The sequence below is a fragment of the Primulina tabacum genome, chromosome 11 (assembly GCF_025594145.1).
Source record: "Primulina tabacum isolate GXHZ01 chromosome 11, ASM2559414v2, whole genome shotgun sequence".
Classification (NCBI taxonomy): Eukaryota; Viridiplantae; Streptophyta; class Magnoliopsida; order Lamiales; family Gesneriaceae; genus Primulina; species Primulina tabacum.
In genome coordinates this window covers 18,225,610-18,251,800 of record NC_134560.1, presented here as the reverse complement: position 1 = coordinate 18,251,800, position 26,191 = coordinate 18,225,610, and the positions used below count along the sequence as shown (strand labels likewise).

The following is a 26,191-nucleotide window of genomic DNA, read 5'->3' as shown; positions in this document are numbered from 1 at the left end:
TACTGGAGCGCCCCAAGGAGAAACACTCGGTCTAATGTAACCCTTGGCTAGTAAATCCTCTAGCTGATCTTTCAATTCTTTCAATTCAATTGATGCCATTCTGTATGGAGTTTTAGAAATAGGTACTGTACCAGGTATCAATTCAATGCTAAAGTCTATTTCTCGGACTGGAGGCAAACCCGGAATTTCATCTGGAAAGACGTCAACAAACTCACATACCACTGGCAAATCTGCCAATGAAGGGATCGATTTCAGTACATCTACTGAATACACAAGGAATTCCTCTGCTCTTTTCTGTAATAATCGAGTCATAGACAACACATATATCAAAGGAATTCGAGCTCTGGAACCCTTACCGTAAAATTTCCATTCATCAGCCATCTCAGGTCTGAATCTTACAATTTTCTGGAAACAATCTACGGTAGCTCTGTACTTGGTCAGCATATCAATACCAATAATGCAGTCAAAATCAGACAAACTGAGTGCAATACAATCTAATTCTATCTCATTACCATCATACTGCAGCATACAATGTCTAACAGACTTTACTGATATAAGACCTCTTCCCAAAGGTGAAGAGACAGATACTACAGCAGATAATGACTCGACAGGAAAATCATGTATCAATGCAAATCCCTCAGAGATAAAAGTATAAGATGCACCTGTATCTATCAACACATAAGTACAGTAACCACAAAGAGAACAGTTACCTGCAACCACATCATTAGGTGCTTCCTGGGCCTGTTCCTCAGTCAATGCAAACACTCTGGCCCGCTGTCTCGGAGTCTGGCTAACAGTCTGGCTTCCTCCTGGCCTCGGCTGTGACTGAGTAGTGGGTGGCTGGAAAGAGTGAACAGCAGATGATCATCTATCAGCCTGAGCCACTGATCCAGATGATTTTTCTACCTGGGATTGTTGAGAACCTCGCTGTGGACAGACTCTGGCAAAATGTCCCAGCTGTCGATAGATATTGCAACAATTAATCACTCCTTGGCATTGCTCTGTTAGGTGTCTTCCTCCACATGTTCTACAATAGACCCCTGTATAACTCTGGCCAGAACCGGTCTGTCATGGGCCACTGGAGCTAGATGAACTACTACCAGACTTCTTAAACTGTTTCCCTTGGGCTTTCAGATTATCTTTCTTCCCACTACTACTACCACCACTATTAAATCTGGGAGGTGGTTGGTGGAATTGGGCTGAAGTTTGTTGCTGTTTCTATGTTGGAGCGACATACGAAGTTCCTAGCTGCCGTAATAAGCCCGCTTCAGTTCCTTTTGCTCTGTTCAAGGCATGATCAAAATTATTTGGTCACCCTGTATTTATGATTGTAAAAATATCTGGATTCAATCCATTGATGAACTGATCAGCCATGGCTTCATCATTATCAACAATATGAGGAGCAAATAGTAGCAAGGTAGAGAATTTAGCCAAGTATTCTTCAATATTCATATGACCCTATTTCAAGTTGGCAAACTCTGCACCATTGTCCTTTCTGTACGATACTGGGAAGAATCGTTGATAAAATTTAGCTTTAAAGATCTTCCAAGTAATAATCGTACCTCGATGCTCCAAAGCTCTCTTGGTTGTGAGCCACCAGCTTTTTGCAACCTCGTGTAACTGATGCCCAATCAGTCTGACTCTATGCTTGCATAGTCAAGTGATTCAAATAACATCTCAATATCATCAAGCCAGCTCTCGCAATCGATAGAATTCTCAGTGTCTTTCAAAGTCGACGGTTTGAATGACTGAAATCTCTTCAATAATGTTTCCATGGGTGTCGCTATAACATCCATTGGATTATTTGAAGTACTATCCTGTTCTGGGACTCTTCGAGTAGTCATATCTGATTATCAAAATGATTAGTAATCAAATCTACCAAATCTGTCTCAGTCCTCTTCTGATCATCATATCTCTGATCAAGAATCGGTTCTGATTCATTCTTCAATAATACACGTTTCCAATCAAATCAGATAATCAGGTAAACATGTATTTTCTAAAACAGTAAAACATGCTAGCACCACAAAAAAACGAAATAAAAACTCAATGTACCCAGCTCACTCTCTTCTATCTCAGTCTAAGGAACGTATAGCTCTAATACCACCTGGTGCAGGGACCCGGACGCTAACTCCATCTTTTCAATCATCATTGGGATTAAATGGATCAATTAAATAAACTAGGTCGAAATTTTTTTTAACTGTTGAACACTAAATACACAAATGTTCAAAATACGAAAACAAGTTATGTTCCATCTTATTCAATTTACAAGATCAAGTTCAATATCTACAACATGATCAAAGATACACAACTTGTTCAAAATAAAGTCATAACAAACTGGTGTTTATCAACTACATTTCATGTGTTGAACAACGGCTCTACTTCTAAGCCCGGATCACCATTCTAATCTCGATCTATCGTGTTCTTCTCGACCCTGATCCTGTCCCACCTTTTGTCATGCACACATACAAACACAACAATAGCCGGATAACTCCGGTGAGAAACATATTTCCAGTATAAACAATGTATACATGCATTTCATACAAGCATATACAAAAGCATATAACATTTGTAACACAATATGCATCGTAATCTGCGAAAACATAAATCGATACAAAGCTGTAAATCAAACTCTTTAACTCTTACTCTTTGAATCGACTCTTATCTAGGGATCCCAGTGTGAATAAGAACGTAACAAGTCTCTCATCTACTCCTCCCTTCTAGATGGTGATATGTGCTTATTCCCGGACTTCGGTACACTATATTTGATCTCTACAATAGGAGTCGATCTTCTCCTAAGCACATCGATATAAACCAAACGTCCAGTGACTTGGCACATCTGCCAAAGACTCATAATACATGCTTTGCTATAACTCAATAGACTAAGCATATCAATCTCAAGAATTGCAAACACATCAAAGCAATAACAATATATTATGTGGTTTTGGGAAACTCAAGTTATCTCTTACTCGAGTTATCTCTCCCGGTTTAACATTGATTTATACCTTTATTTTCGTAGTTCTTGGTTGACGAAATCAAATATAAATCTGGCTTTGTTCGTTCTTCGAAGCCTTCAATACCAAATTTGGAATGACATTTTTGGGAAGTACAATATCAACATACAACTCAAAACAATAAATAGTATGATCAGTACTCAATCTAGTCAAAATTCGACGGTATAACTGCGCAATCAATATATCCGGCAACTCAAACCTCAACAGATACAAATCACTACTCATAGTCAATAACAATTTCAACCCACCATTCAAAATCTGTACAATCTCATTCAAATATAGGCTGAAAAATGATAACAATTGCATACAATGTCCATTCTTCGGTCTGATTTCGATTATAGGCTTACCATAATCTCAAGAACACATAATATCAATCAAATTATGATTTCTCTAACACCAGATTTTCGAACCATGCAGGAAAGTAATAAAACTTACATACTTTTGAAGCTCTTGACAAGAGAAGCACGAAACTAAACTCGGATTGAAAATTGGACGGTCGGATCTTACACCATCAAATTCTAAATGAAGAACTTGAGAATTTCTATGGAGGCTTCTCGGTTTCCTTGGCTGCAAGTTCTGAAGGAAATGAAGAATTTTTTTATCCCTTAACATGCATGGCAAGACATGTGGCTCATTTTTCATTCAGCACGTCTCGCGCATATGCGCGTCCAATGCTCGCGCATATGCGCGAGACCTACTGTCTCAGCGCTTGGAGACTCATCGGCTCGCGCATATGCGCGATACTCTCTGTCTTGGCACTCGGACATTTCACATGCTCGCGCATATGCGCGCCTCGTCTCGCGCATATGCGCGAGGTCTTCTGCCTCGGCATTTGCTGCTCGCGCATATGCGCGCCTCATCTCCGCGCATGTGCATGAGGTCTGCTGGACTCCACACACACAATCATATGTTTTTCCCAAGTCTTTCTAGGAGTTGTCCTTTCATAATCACATCGATTCATCAATCACTAATCTCGGATTAAAAGGATATAATATCGGGCATTACAAATTACAGAAGACCTCGCGCTAGGGCGGTAATTCTTCACCGCCCCAATGCGAGATACATGAGAAGAAATTACAAAAGACCTCGCGCTAGGGCAGTAATTCTTGACCGCCCCAGCGCTAGCAAACAAGGAAATTTTCCTTATTGGATTGTATTCAACTTGGATGTTGGGTGGCTGCAAAAGGAACCCTAGGGACAAAAATTCAGACTTTTTCAGCAACCACAAAGTGGGGAAGAGAGAAAAGGCTTGGAGAAAGCTTGTAGTTGAAGATTTCAAGATTTTCGAGCAACGTTCTTTGCGTTTTCGTCACGTCTAGTATCTCTAATTTAATTTCTCTTGTTTAAATATTGTTTTTCTTAGTTTGAACATGACTTCAGTAGCTAACTTTCATTATTTGTTGGGATTTAAGGGGATCTTACCCCGAAACCGGGTTTAGTTAATACATCTATCAACTTTTGATTTATTCTTGATTGTGTTATTATTTTTATTGCGTTGTTGAAGTGTAGCTAACTTTAATAACGATTTCATATGGTGAGTAAGTTCGAGAGAATAGCCCGTGATAGGAACGAGTAGCATAATCCATGGATTTACAATTTACATAGAAATATGAAGTCGGATACACGTCGATAGTCATAGTCCAGTAGGTCGAAAGCTAGGGGATTTCATAGAACGACATGCAATTCACCTTTGATAAATAATTAAAGAAATTTAATTACTTCACTGCGTTTAATTAGTTTGGCATAGCTCAAGAGGGCGTGTTCAATTGGATATGAAATCCTATCAAAAGCGTAGATTATTGTCGAACGAATTAAGTAGATTAGCGAGGGGTAGGTGAACCGCGATTCCCAACAAATTCAATTCTCATTGAATCTTTAATCAACCATTTTAGTTTGTTTATTTCATCATTTAATTTGTGAATATTTTTGTTGAGTTTTTATTTAATCATCATAGTAGTAAACATTCATCCAAATTATCGTTGCTAAAGGTTTAATAATTGAGAATAACAATTGCGAAATACAGTCTCTAGAAGAACGATACTCGTACTCTTGTATACTATATTATTACTTGACATCTTGTACTTGCGATTATTTCGAGCTTGAATATTATTAATTTTTATTAAGAGTTTTACAGTGCAAGTTTTGTTCGATCAGCACGCTTACCCGAGGACCTTATTTTCCGCACATCAAGTTTATGAATCAAGAGAGATCATGGATATTTTCATACTCTGCCATTTTTTTTTGTGGGTGGTTCGACAGGAGTTTTGGAATATTTTTAACTACATTATTTTTTTTCCAGTATTGGAATCCTCTTATTTTAAATCGTGTGTTTTACAGCAGTACTACATGTGTAAGGTCCTGGAAATTTAAGTTACGTAACCTAAATGCATGCAATCTAGGGTTTATTTGAAATACATTGAAGGATCGAGTGTGCTAGTGCCTTTGAAGACATTTCAAACACTATATTTTCCAATGAGCTGCAATAGCTCGTGTTTTAAGAATATTAAAATCCATGAATTAAATCGAGTTTGGTTTAAAACCAAGCGGAAGAGACTCGAATTAATCCTTCGTGAAAAAGACTGTTATATTAGAAAACATTTTAACTCATGTAAACTGAATAACTGAAAAAAGGTAGATTAGTTTTTGCATTCATCAATTCAGTTATGGTGACAACTGAACCGACGAATACTCTAACTGATCCAAACAGTTTGAAAACAGCAGTTAAACAGTTAAATACACAAGATATGTTTATGGATGTTCGGAGACTTCAACTACTCCTATGTCACCCCTTCTACCTCCACGGGTATGATCCACTAGAAGACTTTGATTTATACAAACACTTGTACAAACCCACTCAGCTAGAAGTTACACTACTTCCTAAACTGAACTCCTAGCTACGACTGAAGGCAGCACCTTCCAGCCAACACTTCTTTAACGTCTATGTGTCAAAGACTACATACATAAGTTTAACGTCTTTGTGCAAGACCGTATTTGAGTGGTAGTGAGAGTGTGCGTGTGTGTGTGTGAGAACTGAACAAAGGATGTTCTCACAAACTGAGGGAAAATAGCTTCTAAACTAAGCTGATATATCTTTGGTATCCCTCTGGGCTGATTGCTTCTTGAAAGCTGATGAGCAACTAAGCGTGGCCTTTATTTTATCACACTCTCTCTGTTGTCTGTGTCTCTATTGAGTCTTCAGTTATCCTCTTATTTATAGGAGGAAGGTTTGATCGTACAGAGAAATACATAAATATATCTGTTGCATTTGAATCGGCTCCTTGGACTTTGTGTCTCGACTTTTCGACTGCCCTTCTGGAGCGTTTTGTCTTTAATGCTCTGATGCAACGTCCATTATTGTCCTTTCACTGAACAATGGCTTTGTACCTTCACGCACAGCTGGAATCCACTTGAATAAGCTAGTCTTGATCTGCAACTGAATGATTCTGTCTGATGCTTCGAACTGATCAGCTTGACTGATCTTCAGTTGGGCTAGTGAAATCAGTTGACTCGTCAGTTGAACTGATTTCACTCCTTCAGTTGAAATGGTCAGCTGGGCTCTTCGTTAGTTGGAATATCATCGGCTGGCCAGGCTTCTGAGGTTCTCCTGCTGAATCACCTATCAGCTGGACAGTAAACTGAACTGCTTGTTGATTATCAAGTTTGATTTATTCAGTTTCAGCGATCAGTTGGTTCAATCAGTTGGCATCTCCATTAGCTTCAGTTGTGGCTTCGTAAACTAATTATTTCAATTTTAGCTGTCTGAACTAAGGTAGATTATAAGTAACAAAATAACAAGTTTTGTTAACATCAAAATCAAGATTGCGAACTTGAAAAGTTCCAACATACATGTTTAATTATTTTTATGCATTTAATACATAATGATTGCATGACAGGGATTTAGTTCATGATATTTTAAAAGTTCATGCATTAGGATTTCTATATGAATTTCGGTCTCGAACGAGGAAAGGAGACCGAAGATTTATCAGAAAAAATTATTTTATGAAGGGATTAATTTTTATTAATCAATATAGAGTATTTTTAAGTGTATTTTTCAAAAAATGGCTTTATTGGATATTTTTACCTGCAGGGTTTTATTTTTATCCGGTACGCAAATTTTATCGAATCGGGAGACTTTTCGAGGGTACGGGCGATATTTTCAAAAACTTACCAAAACGATATATTTTTTGGGAGTGTTTTTGGGCTTGATGGGCTTTTTAAGCTTAGTGGACTCAAGACCTTTTTTTAAACTTTTTAAAATATAGTTAGGGCCCATTAGCATTTTTGATTATTAATTAATTAACACACTAATCTAACCTAAACCTAACCCTACACGAGCAGCCATCCACCCCTCCTTTTAGCAGCCATTATTTCTCCATTTTCTTTCAAGCAAGATCGTTTTTCCGCTCTCCGGTGCCTCTCCGACGCGCATTTCTTCGAGTCTTCGAGCATCTACAAGTCAAGGCACACAATGTATCTTCTTTTCTCATCATTCACGCCACTTTTATGTTGTCATATGTGTGTTTGCACGAGCATTCATCAGAACTATCATGTACTAACATTTTGCGAATAGTTTGACATGAAAACTCGATCTTTCTGTGCATGATTCTCATGATTTTCATGTTGATCTTCAAGGCGGCTGTCGTTTTCTGGTGCTAAGGTCCGAAACATGTCATGGTATAGAGGAAATAAGGCTGGATTCGGTGTTGGTTGAAGCATGATGTAGATCGAGAGTGGTGTCCAATTTTTGGCTCGCTTTTGGGGAGATTACGTGCAAGGGTCAGACCAGCATTGCAAGTACTCATCCGTGCCATGGACTGGATCTTGGTGGGTCTGAGACAGGGCCTGGAGGGGCTCGACACCTGCTGGAACAAACCCCCAAGCGCGATCGATTGGTGAGTGAAGAATTGGTTGCGGTAGTGCTCCTTTGGTGTCTAGCGGTCATAGGCTTAGTGCAGCTTGCATGGGGCTATGGCCGTGAGTCTAGCGGGTCCAGTAGGGTTGTAGGGTCATCAAGGGGAGGTTGGTTTGTGGCCGGACCCCCTGGTTGAAGGCAAGGAGTGTAATTATGGAAAGTATGCGATTAGGGTTCGAAGGGGAGCTGCTGGAAAATTCCAGCAGCTCTTGCGGCTGTTTTTGTGGGTCTTTGATGGAAGGAATGAGTGGTTTAAGGACTGGTAGGCGGTGTTTTAAGTACGTGAGGTATTTTTTTACGTGTTTTACTGCATTAGTTTTGTGTGTGTTTGCATTGTGCGTGCGTACATTTCATTTACATTTTGTTCGTTTTAGAGTAAGCATATGCATGTGATCATGTCTCAATTGGGCATGGTGAATTTGTAGGAAAAATGACCGGAAAACTGAAATCGGAGCAGAATGTGCAAGAATGGGCAGAAAGACTGGCACCCGAGCGGTAGAATTTTACTATTCGGGCGCGAGAGATGATGTGAGTAGCTGAATTCCAGAGAACATGGCGCTCGGGCGGTAATACTTTACCGCCCGGGCGCGAGAAGTACCCTCCGAAGAGTAACATACAGAAGGTTCGGCGCTGGCGTGGTAAAATTCTACCGCCTGAGCGCGACTGTCGCATTTTTTCAAAGCAAAATTACAGAATGTGTGGCGCTCGAGTGGTAATATTCGACTGCCCGAGTGCCACCTATTTTTGGAAAGATTTCTTGGCCGATTCCTTACCTTATTTGCTGGAGGTGGGTGACATGGAAGGGGATTTTGGACGTTTTTTCGATTATTCAGACATAATTCATCAGCCACCACAAGCCATGGAGAGGAGTTTGCGCTTGGAGTTGGAGATTCGAAGATTTTCCGGGCGTCGTTCCTCACACTTTCGTCACGAATAGTATTTCTGATCTAGTTTTTATCATTTAAATATTGTTGTGTTTATTTCTACCATGAATTCTAGTAGCTAAACCAAAATACTTGTTGGGATTTAAGGGGAGCCTAAACCAAACTTTGATTTAATTAATTTATATTTCGATTGTTGCTTTGTTCTTGAATGTGCTACTGTTTTTCATTAAGTTGTTAGAGCGTAGCTAACTTTAACAACGTTTTTATATTGCGAGTGAGTTCGAGAGAATAGCTTGTGATAGGAACGAGTAGCATAGTTTGTGGATCTACAATTTACATAGCTATATGAAATTGGATACGCGCCGATAGTCATTGAATAGAAAATCCTGTCGGAAGCATACAATCACTATCGAACGAATTAATTAAGTAACGAGTGATAGGTGAACCGAAATTCCCAACAAATTCATTTCTCATTGAATTTTAAATCAACCATCCTAGATATCATATCTCATTATTTAATTCCCGAATCTATTTAATTGCATATTTATTTAATGTTAGTAGTAATAAAACAATCATTCAAATTTCGTTGCTAAAAATTTGATAACTAAAAATAAAAATTGTCAACTACAATCTTCAGTGGAACGATACTCGTACTCACGTACATTATACTATTACTTGACATCGTGCACTTGCGATTAATTTTTGAGCATACAAAACCATATTTTTATTAAGGATTCCACAGTGCAAGTTTTGCTCTATCAAGTTTTTGGCGTCGTTGCCGGGGACTGTTAATTCATAATTTTATTTCTAGTTATTTTCTTTAGCATTGTTTCATTTTTTTTAAATTAACACTCCATATTCTATTACAGAGATCTCTTCCAGTGCATGCCAAAGTCACTTGACGTGGAGTTTGAGCAGTTCGACCCTGAAATTGAAAGAACTTTCCGCAGGAGAAGACAGCAACAGAGACTGAAGGAAGTGATGGAGAGACACGAGCACGAGCATGAGGAGGAACATCATGAAGATAGACATGTTGAGATGCCACGCCGCATACCAATGCTAGAGTATGCCCAACCTTCTTTGGATGGTGCACGCCCCAGCATTGTGAGGCCTATTGTGCGAGCAAATCACTTCCAAATCAAGCCAGCTATAATTCAGATGATTCAGAATACAGTCCAGTTTGGAGGATCTGCAGTAGATGACCAAAACATGCACATCGCAGATTTTCTTGAAATTTGCGATACTTCTAAATTTAATGGAGTTTCTGATGATGCTATTAGATTTCGTTTATTTCCTTTCTCCTTACATGATAAAGCTAAAGCATGGTTAAATTGTTTGCTTGTAGGTTCGATCACCACATGGGAAGATATGGCTAAGGCGTTTCTCATCAAATACTTTCCTCCATCTAAGACCATGAAGCTACGGGCAGACATCACCACATTGGCTCAATTCGAGCAGGAGTCTTTATATGAGGCATGGGAGCGCTTCAAAGATCTATTACGAAGATGTCCTCATCATGAATTGCCACTTAGGTTAGTCGCTTAAATCTTTTATTATGGCTTGCTTACTCCTAATCGTACTATGATAGATGCTACTGCTTGTGGGAACCTGTTGCGAAAAACTGCTGAGGAAGGATATGAGTTGTTGGAAGAGATGGCTGCTAGCAGCTATCATACTCAATCTGAAAGAAACAACCAGTGGAGAAGTGCAGGAGTCCACTAGGTAACTGACCTGTCTGCTATCACAACACAGCTTGATGTTTTGAACCGGAAGTTGGACGGGTTGAATATGGGTGGCACGGCTGTGCGTCTTCAAGAGATATTTTGTGAAAAATGCAGAGGAGAACACTATGTTAAGGGCTGTCAAGATGGAAATCCCTTTTATGTGCAAGAAGGGGCACCAGTGAATCAAGTGGGAGTCCAAAATCGTCTAAGGAATTACCCTTATTCGAACACATACAATCCTGGATGGAGGCAACATCCCAACTCCTCATGGGGTGGTCAAAACAGTCAGAATCGACCACAAGGAGGACAACAATATGGAAAACAACCGATGTATTGATCTGACCCTCCTAGAGAAGAAAATTCCAATTTGGAGCAGATGATGTCTAAGTTCATCTCATCTACCGAAACTAGACTCCAAAACAAAGATGCATCAATAAAGGGGCTAGAGAATCAGATTGGATTGTTAGCAAAGATGATAGCAAGTAGAGAGCCGGGCACCTTGCCAAGTAACACAGAGACCAATCCAAAAGAGCAAGTGAAGGCCATTGAGTTGAAGAGTGGAAAGATCTTAGATGCTAGAGAGACAGAAAAAACTCAAGCACAGGATGAACAGACTGAGTGATCAAAAGGTAAGTCTTCCAACTCAACACCAGCACCCACTGGACAATCTAAAATTTTTATCCCTCCACCTTTACCTGCAGCATTAAAAAAGGCAAAATTAGATGCACAATTCGGTAAGTTTGTTGAGGTATGCTTTGACACAAATGCCTAGTTACGCCAAATTTCTGAAGGACATCTTAGCTAACAAAAGAAAATTGGAGGATCACATGACGTTAATCTGACTGAGAACTGCTCTGCATTGATACAAAACAAGATCCCATCGAAACTGAAGGACCCATGGAGTTTTTCTATTCCTTGCGTGATTGGTGACATTGTATTTCATAAAGCTTTGTGTGATCTTGGTGCGAGTATAAATCTTATGCCGTTATCTGTATTCAGGAAACTCGGATTAGGAGAACCTAAGCCAACAAGGATGTCCTTGCAACTAGCAGACAGATCTTTCAAATACCCGCGAGAAGTCATAGAGGACGTCTTGGTAAAGGTGGACAAATTCATATTTCCTGTAGATTTTGTGGTACTTGACATGGAGGAAGATGTGGAGATGCCCTTAATTCTGGGGAGACCATTCCTTGTGACTGGCAAGGCCCTGAATAATGTTCAAGAAGGGAAGTTGAGATTGCGAGTGGGCGAGGAAGAAATTACTTTTGATGTCTTTAATGCTCTCAAGCATACACTGCACACTAATAACTGTTTTAGAATTGATGCTGTGGATTCCTAGTGTGTAATTTTGTGCAGGCTGCCATGAAAGACCCAATGGAAGCCACTCTCACAACTGAATTGAAGGAGGAAGACTTGGACGAAGACAAAGCTTTAGTGGCATACTTTAATGTCAACCATCCATGGAGAAAGCCAATGAGAATGAGACTAGAGGATTTAGGAGAGCGAAGAGATTTGACTCCTCCAAAGTCAAGCATCGAGGAACCGCCGACGCTTGAGCTCAAGCCATTGCCTCCACACCTAAAGTACATATATCCAGGTGAGAATAACACATTACCTGTCATTATTTCTGCAGCTTTGACAGATGCTATGGAGGAAAAATTGTTGCACGTTCTCAAAGCGCACAAAAAGGCATTTGCCTGGAAGGTGGCGGACATCAAGGGAATAAGTCCATCAATCTGCATGCACAAAATCTTGATGGAAGAAAATATTCACCCCTTGTGCAACCTCAAAGATGACTCAATCCGAAGTTGCGTTATGTTTATTTCTTCCTGTTGTTTCAGTCTAGCTTTTATTTTGCACTTTTTCTGTGTCTGCATTCGTGTTTATGTGTTATTTGGTCTTTTGTGCAATGGGGACATTGCACACACTTAGTATGAGGGGGTCGTTTCGTTTGTGTCGTGCATGTGTGTCAGTTGATGGTGAAACAAGTAAATTGGTAGCCAATGATGATTTTGGTCTAAATGCACTGCATGTTGCTTAGTCTTATCACTTGTTATGAATCCCCCGGTGAATTGTAAGTTTTTGCACATATAATGGATTTTGGTAGTGGTGTGAATGACAGTTAAGTTCAAAATAATCTGTGAGGGAAACTGGAAAAACATGAGATGCAAGTAGAACTTGAATGAATTTCTGTTGAAATAAGTGACTGACCAGTTGTATCAAAAGTATACCTCAAATATCCTTCATCTCAATCGTGCATAGGACCTAAAAATTCATCTCTATGCCATATAAATAAACATACCCTTTATTCCAATCGTAGGGAGTACGCACGAGAAAACTATGCACTTAAAAAATGGGTGAGAAAAAAGGGGATATAAGGTGTGGGAGAGTCCTATCCCAAAGCTAAAAAGATGGAGATATAAGGCGTTGAGGAATGTCAGATAAAATTTCTGACAAGCGTATAGTGAAAATGATCTACGTACTCCCAATCTTTCCGAACCACTTGAGCACTTATGGCTATTGACTCCATAAATTTTGTTGTTCAACTATGAAACTCTTACCACTTTATGTGTTTACTGGTTGGTCCCGATAGAAACAAAACTCAGGAGAGAGAAAATTGCGTTGAATTGTTGATTCGGCGACCCACATGATTTGCAAAGAAAACTATCTGAAGCACAAGTTAGAAAAATCCACGACACACACACACGACCACACCTTTTGGCAAAATAAAAATGTGTTGGGGTGTTTTGAAAGGGGTGTTAATAAGTGTTGTGATGGACTAATTGGATGTAGTTCAAAAACCAGCTGAGGCATGAAATGTCAGTTTGCTGTTTCGCCATTAGTTTAATTGTTTTAATACTTTCACTTTGTGTTTGTTTCTTGTCTTGGATGTGGTATGTAACCTATTTTGCTTAAGGGCAAGCAAAATGTTAGTATGAGGGGGTTGATAGGTATGGTTTTTACGTGTTTTACTGCATTAGTTTTGTGTGTGTTTGCATTGTGCATGCGTACATTTCATTTACATTTTGTTCGTTTTAGAGTAAGCATATGCATGTGATCATGTCTCAATTGGGCGTGGTGAATTTGCAGGAAAAATGACCGGAAAACTGAAATTGGAGCAGAATGTGCAAGAATGGGCAGAAAGACTGGCGCCTGAGCGGTAGAATTTTACCGCTCGGGTGCAAGAGATGATGTGAGTAGCTGAATTCCAGAGAACATGGCCGCCCGGGCGCGAGAAGCACCCTCGGAAGAGTAACATACAAAAGGTTCGGCGCTCGGGCGGTGAAATTCTACCGCCCGAGCACGACTGCCGCATTCCCCAAAGCAAAATTACAGAATGTGTGGCGCTCGAGCGGTAATATTCGACCGCCCGAGCGCCACCTATTTTTGGAATGATTTCTTGGCCGATTCCTTACCTTATTTGCTGGAGGTGGGTGATATGGAAGGGGATTTTGGACGTTTTTGAGATTATTCAGACATAATTCATCAGCCACCACAAGCCTTGGAGAGGAGTTTGCGCTTGGAATTGGAGATTCGAAGATTTTCCGGGCGTCGTTCCTCGCACTTTCGTCACGAATAGTATTTCTGATCTAGTTTTTATCATTTAAACATTGTTGTGTTTATTTCTACCATGATTCTAGTAGCTAAACCAAAATATTTGTTGGGATTTAAGGGGATCCTACCCCAAACTTTGATTTAATTAATTTATATTTCGATTGTTGCCTTGTTCTTGAATGTGCTACTGTTTTTCATTGTATTGTTAGAGCGTAGCTAACTTTAACAACATTTTTATATTGCGAGTGAGTTCGAGAGAATAGCTTGTGATAGGAACAAGTAGCATAGTCCGTGGATCTACAATTTACATAGATATATGAAATTGGATACGCGCCGATAGTCATAGTCCGGTAGGGCGAAAACTAGGGGATTTCAGAGATCGACATGCGATTCACTCTTGATAAATAATTAAAGACATTTAATTATTTCACTGAGTAGAATTAGTTTGACATAGCTCGAGAGAGTTTGTTCAATTGAATAGGAAATCCTGTCGGAAGCATACAATCACTATCGAACGAATTAATTAAGTAACGAGGGGTAGGTGAACTGAAATTCCCAACAAATTCATTTCTCATTGAATTTTAAATCAACCATCCTAGATATCATATCTCATTATTTAATTCCTGAATCTTTTTAATTGCATATTTATTTAATATTAGTAGTAATAAAACAATCATTCAAATTTCGTTGCTAAAGATTTGATAACTAGAAATAAAAATTGTCAAATACAGTCTTCAGTGGAACGATACTCGTACTCACGTACATTATACTATTACTTGACATCGTACACTTGCGATTAATTTTTTAGCATACAAAACCATATTTTTTTAAGGATTCCACAGTGCAAATTTTGCTCGATCAAGTTTTTGGCACCGTTGCCGGAGACTGTTAATTCACAATTTTATTTTAGTTATTTTTTTTAGCATTGTTTCATTTTTTTTAAATTAACACTCCATATTCTATTACAGAGATCTCTTCCAGTGCATGCCAAAGTCACTTGACGTGGAGCTTGAGTAGTTCGACCCTGAAATTGAAAGAACTTTCCGCAGGAGAAGACAGCAGCAGAGACTGAAAGAACTGATGGAGAGACACGAGCACGAGCATGAGGAGAAACATCATGAAGATAAACATGTTGAGATGCCACGCCGCATACCAATGCTAGAGTATGCCCAGCCTTCTTTGGATGGTGCATGCCCCAGCATTCTGAGGCCTATTGTGCGAGCAAATCACTTCGAAATCAAGCCAGCTATAATTTAAATGATTTAGAATACAGTCCAGTTTAGAGGATCTTCTGTAGATGACCCAAACACGCACATCGCAGATTTTCTTGAAAGTTTCGATACTTTTAAATTTAATTGAGTTTCTGATGATGCTGTTAAATTGCATTTATTTCCTTTCTCCTTACGTGATAAAGCTAAAGCATGGTTAAATTGTTTGCCTGTAGGTTCGATCACCACATGGGAGGATATGGCGAAGGCGTTTCTCATCAAATACTTTCCTCCATCTAAGACCATGAAGCTACGGGCAGACATCACCACATTTGCTCAATTCGAGCAGGAGTCTTTATATGAGGCATGGGAGCGCTTCAAAGATCTATTACGAAGATGTCCTCATCACGAACTGCCACTTGGGTTAGTCTTTCAAACCTTTTATTATGGCTTGCTTACTCCTAATTGTACTATGATAAATGCTGCTGCTTGTGGGAACCTGTTGCGAAAAACTACTGAGGAAGGATATGAGTTATTGGAGAAGATGGCTGCTAGCAGCTATCATCCTCAATCTGAAAGGAACAACCAGCGGAGAAGTGCTAGAGTCCACCAGGAATTCCGGTCCAAGTTTTAAAACGATTCAATTAAGTTTTGGAACGGGCTCGATTTTACGTCTAAGAAATAATTTTAAATATTTTTTGGTATGTTTTGAGGAGTTTTGTAAACTTCGGGTCAAAATTTAGAGGTCCAGGGGTAAAATGGTCATTTTGGGTTTCGAGGGGCAAAATGGTACCCGGGGTGAGATTTAGTCTTGGAAGCGCCCTCAGCACAATATTATCATGTTTTTAACTATTTATGCATCATGTTTACGATTTTACGAAAATATGATAAATACGTTGGATGCTTGGTTTGAAGAAAAAATTATGTATATGCATGCTTTTATTTAAGTGATGAATATGATGACACATTTTTGAAGGATGGGAGTTGGTTGTGACTAACACGATGACATGATGACACGAAAGGTTGGGGCTCAGTGGACGAGTAATGCCGTTGCTGATGCCTCTGCCGCTGGGTACGTCGGTTACACGTAGATGGATCCATCGAATGACATGATAAGAAGAAAGGGTCCTGTATAAGGTTGTGCCACCGCCAGTTTCTGCAGCTCAATCTTCAAGCCTCAAATCTGTAAGCTTTTATGTTTTAAATGATTTGCTGCTATCACATGCATGTTGACATGGTATACGTTTTACGATGATTTTCAGTGCATGATTAATTGCTTTTATGCTTTAAGGACTTTTTATTTTGAAAAAAACTAGATTAAATTACATGATGGGTTACGTTTAAAATTTGGACTGTATTCAGATATCATGCTTCCCAGATGTGCTCCTAGTACAGATCGTCAGGATAACGTTCTTGGTGGCGGCAGTGGCCCTACTCCAACCCGAAGGAGTTCGGGGGTACCACTGACCCATTCTTGGCAGAGGGATGGGTTAGATCGCTGGAGCTACACTTTGACTACCTGCAGATGAGAGATTGTGACCGGGTCAAGTGCGCCATTTATATCCTGAGGGATGATGCGTCCCTATGGTGGGAGGGAGCCGCCAATGCAAACGACTTGACTAATCTCACTTGGGACATGTTCAAGGAAATGTTTTATGGCAAGTTCTTCCTAGCTGATGTCAGGGGCCGCCTGACAAGGGAGTTTATGAGTCTCCGCCAGGGGGACTCGTCTGTGGCAAAATTCATCCGGAAATTTGATAGGGGCTGCCATTTCATGCCCATTATCGCCAGGGATGCCGCCCAGAAGCTGAGTCATTTTATGGATGGACTGAGACCCATCCTTCGCCGGGATGTTATCCTGATGAGGCCGGCGGGTTATGATGAGGCCATCGCCTGCGCTTTTCAGGAGGAGCAGGCTCTGCGGGACATAGACTTCGAGATGCAGAGGAAGCGGCATCAGGCCCAGTCCAGTTCTCAGCCGCAGAAGAATCAGTATACGGGGCCACCGAGACAACAGGGTCAGCAGAAGCCCCAGGGACAGTATAGTGGGGCCAAGACAGGAGCGGCCACCTCAGGCACCAGGAGCTCCCAAGCCGGAGGGAGGACCGCCATGCAAGCATTGCAACAAATATCATTATAGCTAATGCATGTGGGGCACCTTCAAATGCTTCGTATGCAAACAAGAGGGGCACAAGGTGGCAGAACAAGGGTCCCACTACAGGCAGGGCATATGTGATGCATATCAAGGAGGCTGAGGCGGAGCCAGATTCTACTTTGATCAGCGGTAATCTTTACACTTAAGTTTTTATGTTTACCGCTTTGATTGCACTGGATGATTTGATTATTATGAGAATTAATTTATGGGATTGAAAACATAGAAGAATTAGGATGCATGCTCTAACTAGTTGGAATTAAGGATTAAATTGCATGAATTGAGATTATAGGGGCTAGCCGAAATTTTTTGAAGGACCGAAGTGTGATTTTCGAAACCTTTGGGGGAGCTAAAATGTAAATTTCAAGATTTTTGGGACATCCATCGGATTAGTAGAAGTACTACCCTGTTCTGGGATTCTTCAAGAAGGCATATCTGATGATCAAAATGGTTAGTAACCAAATATAACAAATTTGTTTCGGTCCTCCTCTGATCATCTTACTACTGATCAAGAATCGGTTCTGATTCATTCTCAAGTCATACATGTTTCCAATCAAATCAGATAATCAGGTAAACATGTATTTTCAAAACAATAAAACATGCTGTCATCACAAAAGCAAGGAAAGAAAACTCAATCTACCCCGCTCACTCTCTTCTAAGTCAGTCTAAGGAACCTACTGCTCTGATACCACCTGTTGTGGGGACCCGGACGCTAATTCATTCTTTTCAATCATCATTAGGATCAATTAATTAGATTGGATCATAATTTTTTTTTTTTAATTGTTGAACAACTTATAAACAAGTGTACAATTTTCTATAACAAAATAGGTCTCATCTTATTCAAATCACAAGATCAAGTTAAATATTTACAACATGATCCAAAGTACAAGTCTTGTAAAAAAGTAAATCATAACAAACTAATGTTCAACAACTACATGTCAAGTGATGAAAATCAACTCTACTTCTGAGTCCGAATCTCCAATCTAAACTCAATCTCTCATCCTCTTTTCGACCCTGATCCTGTCCCACCTGTTGTCATGCACACATACAAACACAACAACAGTCGGATAACTCCGGTGAGAAATATATTCCCAGTATAAACAACGTATACATGCATTTCATATAACATATATAAAAGCATAGAACAATTATCAATAACATGTATCATAATCTGAAAAACATGAATCGATATAAAACTGTAAATCAAACTTTTTGACTTTTAATCTCTGACCCGACTCTTATCTAGGGATCCCGGTCGAATAAGAACGCAACAGTCTCCCACCTACTCTTCCCAGCTAGATGATCGTACGTTCTTATTCCCAGACATTGGCCCTCTATATTGAATCTCTACAATAGGAGTCGATCTGCTCCTAAGAAACATCGATATAAACCGAATGTCCAGTGACTTGACACCTCTGCCAAAGACATGGCACATCTGCCAAAAACTATATCTCATGCTTTGCTATAAATCAATAGACTAGCATATCAATCTCAGGAATTGCAATCATCAAAGCAATTAAAATAAAGTATGTGATTTTGGGAAACTCAAGCTATCTCTGACTCGAGTCGTATCTTCCCGGTTTAACATTGATTTATACATTTCTTTTGTCGATCTGACGAAGTCGAAGTCTTGAATTCGAAGCTGTCAATACTCAATCTGGCAATGACATTCGAAATATACAGTATCAATATACAAATCAATCAATACTGGATATGATCATAACTCAATTTAATTTTGTTTTGACGGCATAACGGCACAATCTCGATATACCCAGCAATATAATATCAACAGATACAAATCTCAACTCATAATCAATCAATAAACACAATTCCAATACCAAATATGTATATTCTCAATCAAATTCAATCTGAAAATGATAACAATTTCATACGGTATCCGTTCTTCGATCCGATTTCGATTATATGATTATCACAAACTCCGGAACACATAATATAGGTCAAACTCTGATTCCTTTAATATCAAATTTTCGAATCATATCAAAAAGTAGTAAAACTTACGTCCTTTTGGAGTTCTTGTCGATAGAAGCACAATACTAAACTCGGATTGAAATTCTGACGGTCGGATCTCGAAAAATTACAATTCTAGAATTTGAAGAAAACTTGAAGCTTCTCTGGAGCTTTCCTCGTTTCTCTTCCTTCTGAAAGTCGAATTCTCAAGGAATGAAAATTATTTACATATCACTTGAATGGTAAGGACATGTGGCTCATTCCATGTACAGAACCTCTCGCGCATATGCGCGACCATCATCGGCGCATATGTGTGAGACTCTCTGTCTCGGCAAATACTGAATTCATCAGCTCGCGCATATGCACGCCCTATCCCCGCGCATATGCGTGAGACCTACTGTCTTGGCACTTCTTCTCTTCACATGCTCGCGCATATGCACGCCCTCTTCCCGCTCATATGCGCGAGGTCTTCTGCCTTGCTCGCGCATATGCGCCGCTCGTGTCGCGCATATGTGCGAGACCTTCTGTCCTCGCACAACTCAATATCACATGCATTACTGCTCGCGTATATGCGCCGCTCGTGTCGCGCATATGCGCGATACCTTCTGTCCTCGCACAACTCAATATCACCTGCTTTACCAAATCTGGTCTCGGAGTGGTCCTTCTATAATTACATCAATTCATAATCAACAATCTCAGATTAACAGAATAATATCTGGGGCATTACATGTATGTTATGTAAAAGTTTGAGCAAAAATGGTTGGATCGATTTTGAAACGTTTTTGGATCTCAAAACTCGACGTTTGCTGTCATTTTAAATACAGCTACTTTTTGGTCGACTCTTTGGAAAAACTTTCAACATATAAAACGTAGAACTTTTTGATACCTTCGATTTGAAAGTAAATTCGAATTATTTGGATAAGAAATGAGTGATTTATGACCGTTTTCGTGGGACTGCTCAAACTGTTTTTTCTAGAAAAAAATATGTTCTTGAAGTTTTATTGTTGCAGGATTCGTTGGGGATTTACAGGTGATCGCTGTTGCGTTTAGGTATATCGAGAATGATGATGGGATGATTGTTGGTGTTTCGTTTTGTGTCGTTAGGAACTTGGTTGAATTAAAAGTCGTAGGAATTGTTTTGGGGTCAAAGGTCGTGTTCACGGATTGGGTTGCATTGTTTGTGATGCGTAGTTGTTTTGGGGTTTTTGTTTGAGTTTGAATAAGTGTCATAGCATCCTAGGATGGGTCTCGAGGCATTGTTTCATTGTCCGTATGATCGAGTTAGGAGGAATAAGCCTTAAGTATAGTGTTTCTTCGTTGGTTCGCGATTCTAGCACCTACACGGACCTGTAGACGGACCCTGGCACGGGGTCCGTGCACTTTTTCCTCAAAAATTCGATTTTCCAGTACCTACAGGGACCCCGACAAGGACCCGTACACGGGGTCCATGTCCTTTATAAAAAAAAAATCCTTTCTTTTAGTGATTGTTTTGGGGTTTGATGTTATGATTTAGTACGATGATTAAATGAGGTCGAGTCCCGAGAGATTTAGAATGTCATAAGGAAATTTGTCATTTTTGGGTGTGAGCATGACTATATGTCTAAGCTATGCAAGATAAGTATCGAAACTCAAGTTAGTATGTGCAGCAGTGGCCCCAAGCGAGATCCAATGAATCCCTCAACGCCAAGTAAGTATGTTCGACGTGCAAATGAAAAAATGTTTTATTTTTGAGGTATGCTAAATGTCATGTGACCAATTTATGAATGGGTTTGGAAGTTGATGAACGTGGCCGAGGACCTCTCCACCCCGTTAAAGCATGAACGGGTTTAGATCAGGATTGAAAAGCGGTAAAGCATGACCAGGGACCAATCCACTCGTTAAAGCATGAATGAGGATCTCATGTATGTGGCAGTGGATCTTCTCTGTCAGTCCAGTAATGTTGTTTAGTCTGATCAGGCGTATTTATGTATGGGTCACTTGTTTTGAAATATGCCTCTACGCAAAATGATGAAGTTTATGTATGTTAATGTATGGACAAGTATGCAAGCATGTTTAAGAAAAGTTTCATGTTATGGCACGTCTATGTTATGTATGTAAGTTCAAGCTTTTATACGCATGTTAAAGTTCCAGTATGTTTGATCAATTTTAAAGTCGCATGTGATTTTATTACGTATTATTTGCTACTTCCAGTTTATACGTGTTGAGTCTTTAGACTCACTAGACTTGATCGATGCATGTGAGGATGCATTAGAGGAGACGAGAGGTGGGGACCAAGGAGCTGGTTTGGACTGAGTAGGAGGCTAGACCCGAGGACCGCCCAGTTTTTTTAAGAGTTTATGAAATGTTCAAAATATTCTGATTTATGTTACTGATTATGAGATTTTAAATAAGTACTTTTGGCAAACTTTATTTTGAGATCTTTGGTTGCAACTATGTTGAGGTGAACAGTTGTTTTCTCGAATTTTGAAGGTTCACGATTTATTTTAAAGAAAAATTTTAATTTTTTCGCAAATTTTAAGTAGTTAAAAGTACGGTGCGTTACAGAAATAGGAACCTGGGGTCCTCTTGGGGGGCTTCGCTACGGTATATGGCTGCTACCCCAGTTCTCGGCCAACCATGGTCCTGGCCCTATGCATGGCTTGGTTTAGAGGCTAGGAGGAGTCCATGGAAAGCTGGACTCGTGGCTCGGTGATGATAGGCGATGCGCAAGCCCTAGGAAAAACCTAGGGTGCGAGCACGGCTCGACGGGAAAAAAAGAAAGGGCGCACGCTATGGGACTGGTTTGGGTGGTTCAAGGTGGTCCTAGGCCGGGGGCAGGGGTCTGGTCTGGGCGGCTGGGTCCTGGTCGTTCGTGGCTAAGAGGGGCATGTGTGCGATGTGGATTCTAGGAACGCGGCAGGCTGCGGTGGTCGGGCTAGGCTGGTCATGGCGAGTCCAAGGAGGTCCAGGAGGGTAGGCTGGTTGTCTGGGCATGGTCTGGTCCAAGGTGGTTCGAGAGATTTGGTGCGACGGCTCGATTTAGGGTTTAGGGTTCGAAAATGGCTAGGGAAAGAGATGGGGCTTCAACAGTGGTTCACGGGGTTTGGTTCGTGGTTCACAGGGGTAGTTTAGGGATGAAAAGCTTATTTTTAAAGTTTGGGAACAAAATATTTAGTTTTGAATTAATTCGGGTTTAAAATGCTTCACGGTTTAGCTATTAAGTCATTAAATTGAAAGGCTCGGGTTTTACGTCTAAAAAAATTTAAAGTCAAATTTAAGCTTATATGATGGTTTGGGATAGGCTCGTACCAAGAAAATTAAGAAAAAGTAAAACACGAAAAGTTCAGGGTCTAGGGGTAAAATGGTCAATTTACGTCCCGGGTAGTTGAAAAGGTCTGGAAGTGTCCCGAAGAATTATAATACATGCTAAATGATATTTTAAAATATTTATGATGAAAACATGATATTTTTATGATATATGCGAAGGCTGCACGATTTTCCCGAAATGTTATTTTTATGATATTTGAAGGACACGGTAGTTTATAAAAAAATGAAAGGAAAAATATTTTGAAGGATGTTAATTGACTGTGACACGGAGGATATGTGGTGGATCCATTTTAAAAAGGAACAATGAATTTAAAATGGGAATATCGTGAGGAAAAATGCCCCGGCTGAGCCCAACGATCGTATTTTCATATTTGACAACGGCTCAGTGATGATAGTTGCTAACTCCCCGGCCTCAGGTACTTGGTGTATATAGACTGATCAATCGATCAGGGGATGAATGATAAAGGATAGTCACTTTCAAGGATCAAACTTCACCCAAAATGATAGACGATAATGAAAGGCTTTATGATTTAATGATTTAGTTACGCTTACAAGTTTTATGCCAGCTTATTTTAAATAAAAGTATGTTTTTTAAATGCATGTGCTTGTATATGTATTATTTGGTATGTCTGGTTAGAACGTGCTGAGTCATTAGACTCATTAGGTCTGAATAGATGCAGGTGAGGATTATTTTGAGGGAGGCGCTGACGCTTGAGTAGATCAAGTCCGACAGTACACTCGCGAGGGACTTTTATTTCCCGCACTACTAGATTTAATTTTAAAGTTTTTAAATAAAGTTTGAGGATTTATGCTATAAAGATTTTATGCATTGGTTTGAAGATTGGAGATTGAGTCTCTTTAAAATTGACGTACGATTTTATGGTTGACGATTTATGGATTTTTATGCATTTAAGATTTTTAAATATTAGCTTATTTATGTTGGATGGTTTTGAAGTTTAGAGAAAAAATGTTAAATAAAAAATTCCTTGTATTTATTTAAATTTTAAAGTAAAAGTAAATGTTGTTTCAGGAAGATTCAGATGAATGTTAACGGCCACACTATGGTCGTGGATGAAGAATTTTTCAGAACTCTATTTCAACTCCCAACTGAAGGCTTCTTTAGTTTCTCAGAGGTTTTTGCTGCTGATATCGAAGAAATGCAGACCCTTCTATCAGAAACTGGACAAATGATCAAAGTGTCTGATCCGAAGATGAACTAAAGCCAGAGTACCCGCAACTGGTAGATATTGTTGCAAAGGGTCTTCTTGCAAAAGTAGGCTCATTTGCTGCTCTCACTCTTGAAAAATTCCAGACTATGACTGCAATTGTCAAGAAAATCAAAACAAACTGGTCATCTATCATCTTCACAATTTTGAAGAATATGGTGCAAACTTCGAAGTAGTCAAAAGGCTTCGCACTTCAGCTGACCGAGCTAGTTGAGGATTCAGTGATACTTCTAGTATCTTCCTCTTCAGTTATCAAGTTAAAAATCTACAAAGCCGCCAAAGTTTAGCCGAAGAAATCAGGTGTTGACAAGCTAGATGCTGAGGCCAAGAAAACTGACAAGGTAAAACAAGCTGCTGCTCCCAAATCCAAAAGGAAACTGGTCCTGACTACCAGTGATTCGGAGAAGACCCCTTCTCATGAACTGCTGAAGAAGCCAAGGTATCAGAATATCAGGCCAGCTGCCACTCCTGGAGCTCTTCCTGAGCTTAGACTACTGCCATCAGGAGCTGAACAACTTCTTCCAGCCGTTCCAATTTAGTCGGTTCAGCCAGCTGCCACACTGAAACCAAATACTATAGCTGACCACCTCTCAACCATCATTTCCGAGTTTGGAGAGAAGCTGAAACTGACCGTGATTCCAGCTCCTCTCACAACAGTTGTCTGCCCCACAAATCTACCACCAGCACACCCAAAAGGTGTGATCATCAGAGAGGTGGTGGATACAACTGGTTCAACTCTGGATTTTCCTCATGCCCTAACTGATTCGAAGGGCAAGGGAAAGCTGATTGAAAAATCACGACCCAACAATGCCATTCAGACTCAATTTGACCTCATTATGGAAGCCATTAATGAGCACGCGGAGCTGAAGATAGAGCATTATGATGAATGGGTGAACTTCAGAACAGTCACACTGGCAAAGAAAATGAAAAAGAAGAAAGTTCTAATGAAACGTCCTGCTCTTTTTATTGCTTTAAAAATACTAGAAATTTTTTTTTATAAACACTCGATTTTCGGCCATGACATATAACACATGAAAATATTTTTATAAAATATTTTTCCCTTTTTAAAATAAAACATCACCCAACTAGTATTTAAAAATCAAGTGAAATAGTCATAAAACTGAAATCGTCAACTGATTTACCAACCTAAAAAGCAATAATTTGAAAAGAATATCCCATACTATACCTCTCAAAAATCTCTCAAAAGCATAAATAAATAATCTTAAAAATCTTTAACATAAATCATGAGTCATAAATCTTAATGCGGAGAAAGTAGAAGCGCTGGTCCTCGGGTTGTGTACACCCTCAGTCCAGTCAAATCACCCGTCAAGTACTCCCTCAAAATCACCTGCATCCATCACACCTAGTAAGTCTAAAGACTCAACACACCATCATCTTTATAGCAAGTAATACGTAATACAGTCAACATATAACGGTGAAAAATATTTGTACTTAAAATATCGTTTTCATGAAGATGCATAAACTTCAAACATGACCATTTTCATAAATATTTTCATGATGCATAAACTTAAGCATAAACATTTTCATGACATGCATTTCACAAACCTCAACCTTTTTCCTTTTTCCTCAACATGACATGACATAAAACATTTTTCATGATCATAAACATTTTTCCTTTTCCTTTTCTTTTTCATTTGTTGAATTCAGATCGTTAATTGTGACTTTCCTGATCATGATATGAAGGTTGATGGATCCATCTACATATAACCACAGTACTGGGTGGCGGGGGACACCAGCAACACTCTCACCGGTCAACTGGGCCCTGGCCTATCATTATTCGAATAGAAATACGATCGTCGGGGCTCCCTCTAGGGCCTTTTCCCATAAATGGGCTCCCTCTGGGGCCTTTTTCCCTCACGATATTCCCATTCTTCCGTTACCACAAAACCGTTACCACATATTCGTAATGATGGAAACACGATCGTCGGGCTCCCACTGGGACCATAACCCTCACGACGTCGCCAACATTAACGAATTAGTCACAATCACTTCACTTCCTTCAACATTTACATTCTCATCACTTTATAAAAATCATGCATAACATAACATTTTGTTTTTGAAACCAAGCATGCAACATATCTTTTAAATGTCTTCCTTAAATCATAAAAATCTCTTAGACATTTAAAAATCATAATTTTATCATGAACATTTCAAAAACATTTAAAAATAATCATAATATCATAAAAATAGCATTTAGGGCACTGTCATGACGTTTACTAATTTC

The 26,191-nt window shown here is 39.6% G+C and overlaps 2 non-coding genes across 2 annotated transcripts; both read right to left on the bottom strand.

The window, feature by feature from the left end:
• Positions 1-10,224: 10,224 nt before the first annotated feature.
• LOC142519979 (small nucleolar RNA R71) lies at positions 10,225-10,330 on the bottom strand. The gene has a single exon (XR_012813862.1). It is a non-coding gene; the product is annotated as a small nucleolar RNA R71 (small nucleolar RNA).
• Positions 10,331-15,602: 5,272 nt separating this feature from the next.
• LOC142519958 (small nucleolar RNA R71) lies at positions 15,603-15,708 on the bottom strand. The gene has a single exon (XR_012813842.1). It is a non-coding gene; the product is annotated as a small nucleolar RNA R71 (small nucleolar RNA).
• Positions 15,709-26,191: the final 10,483 nt, after the last annotated feature.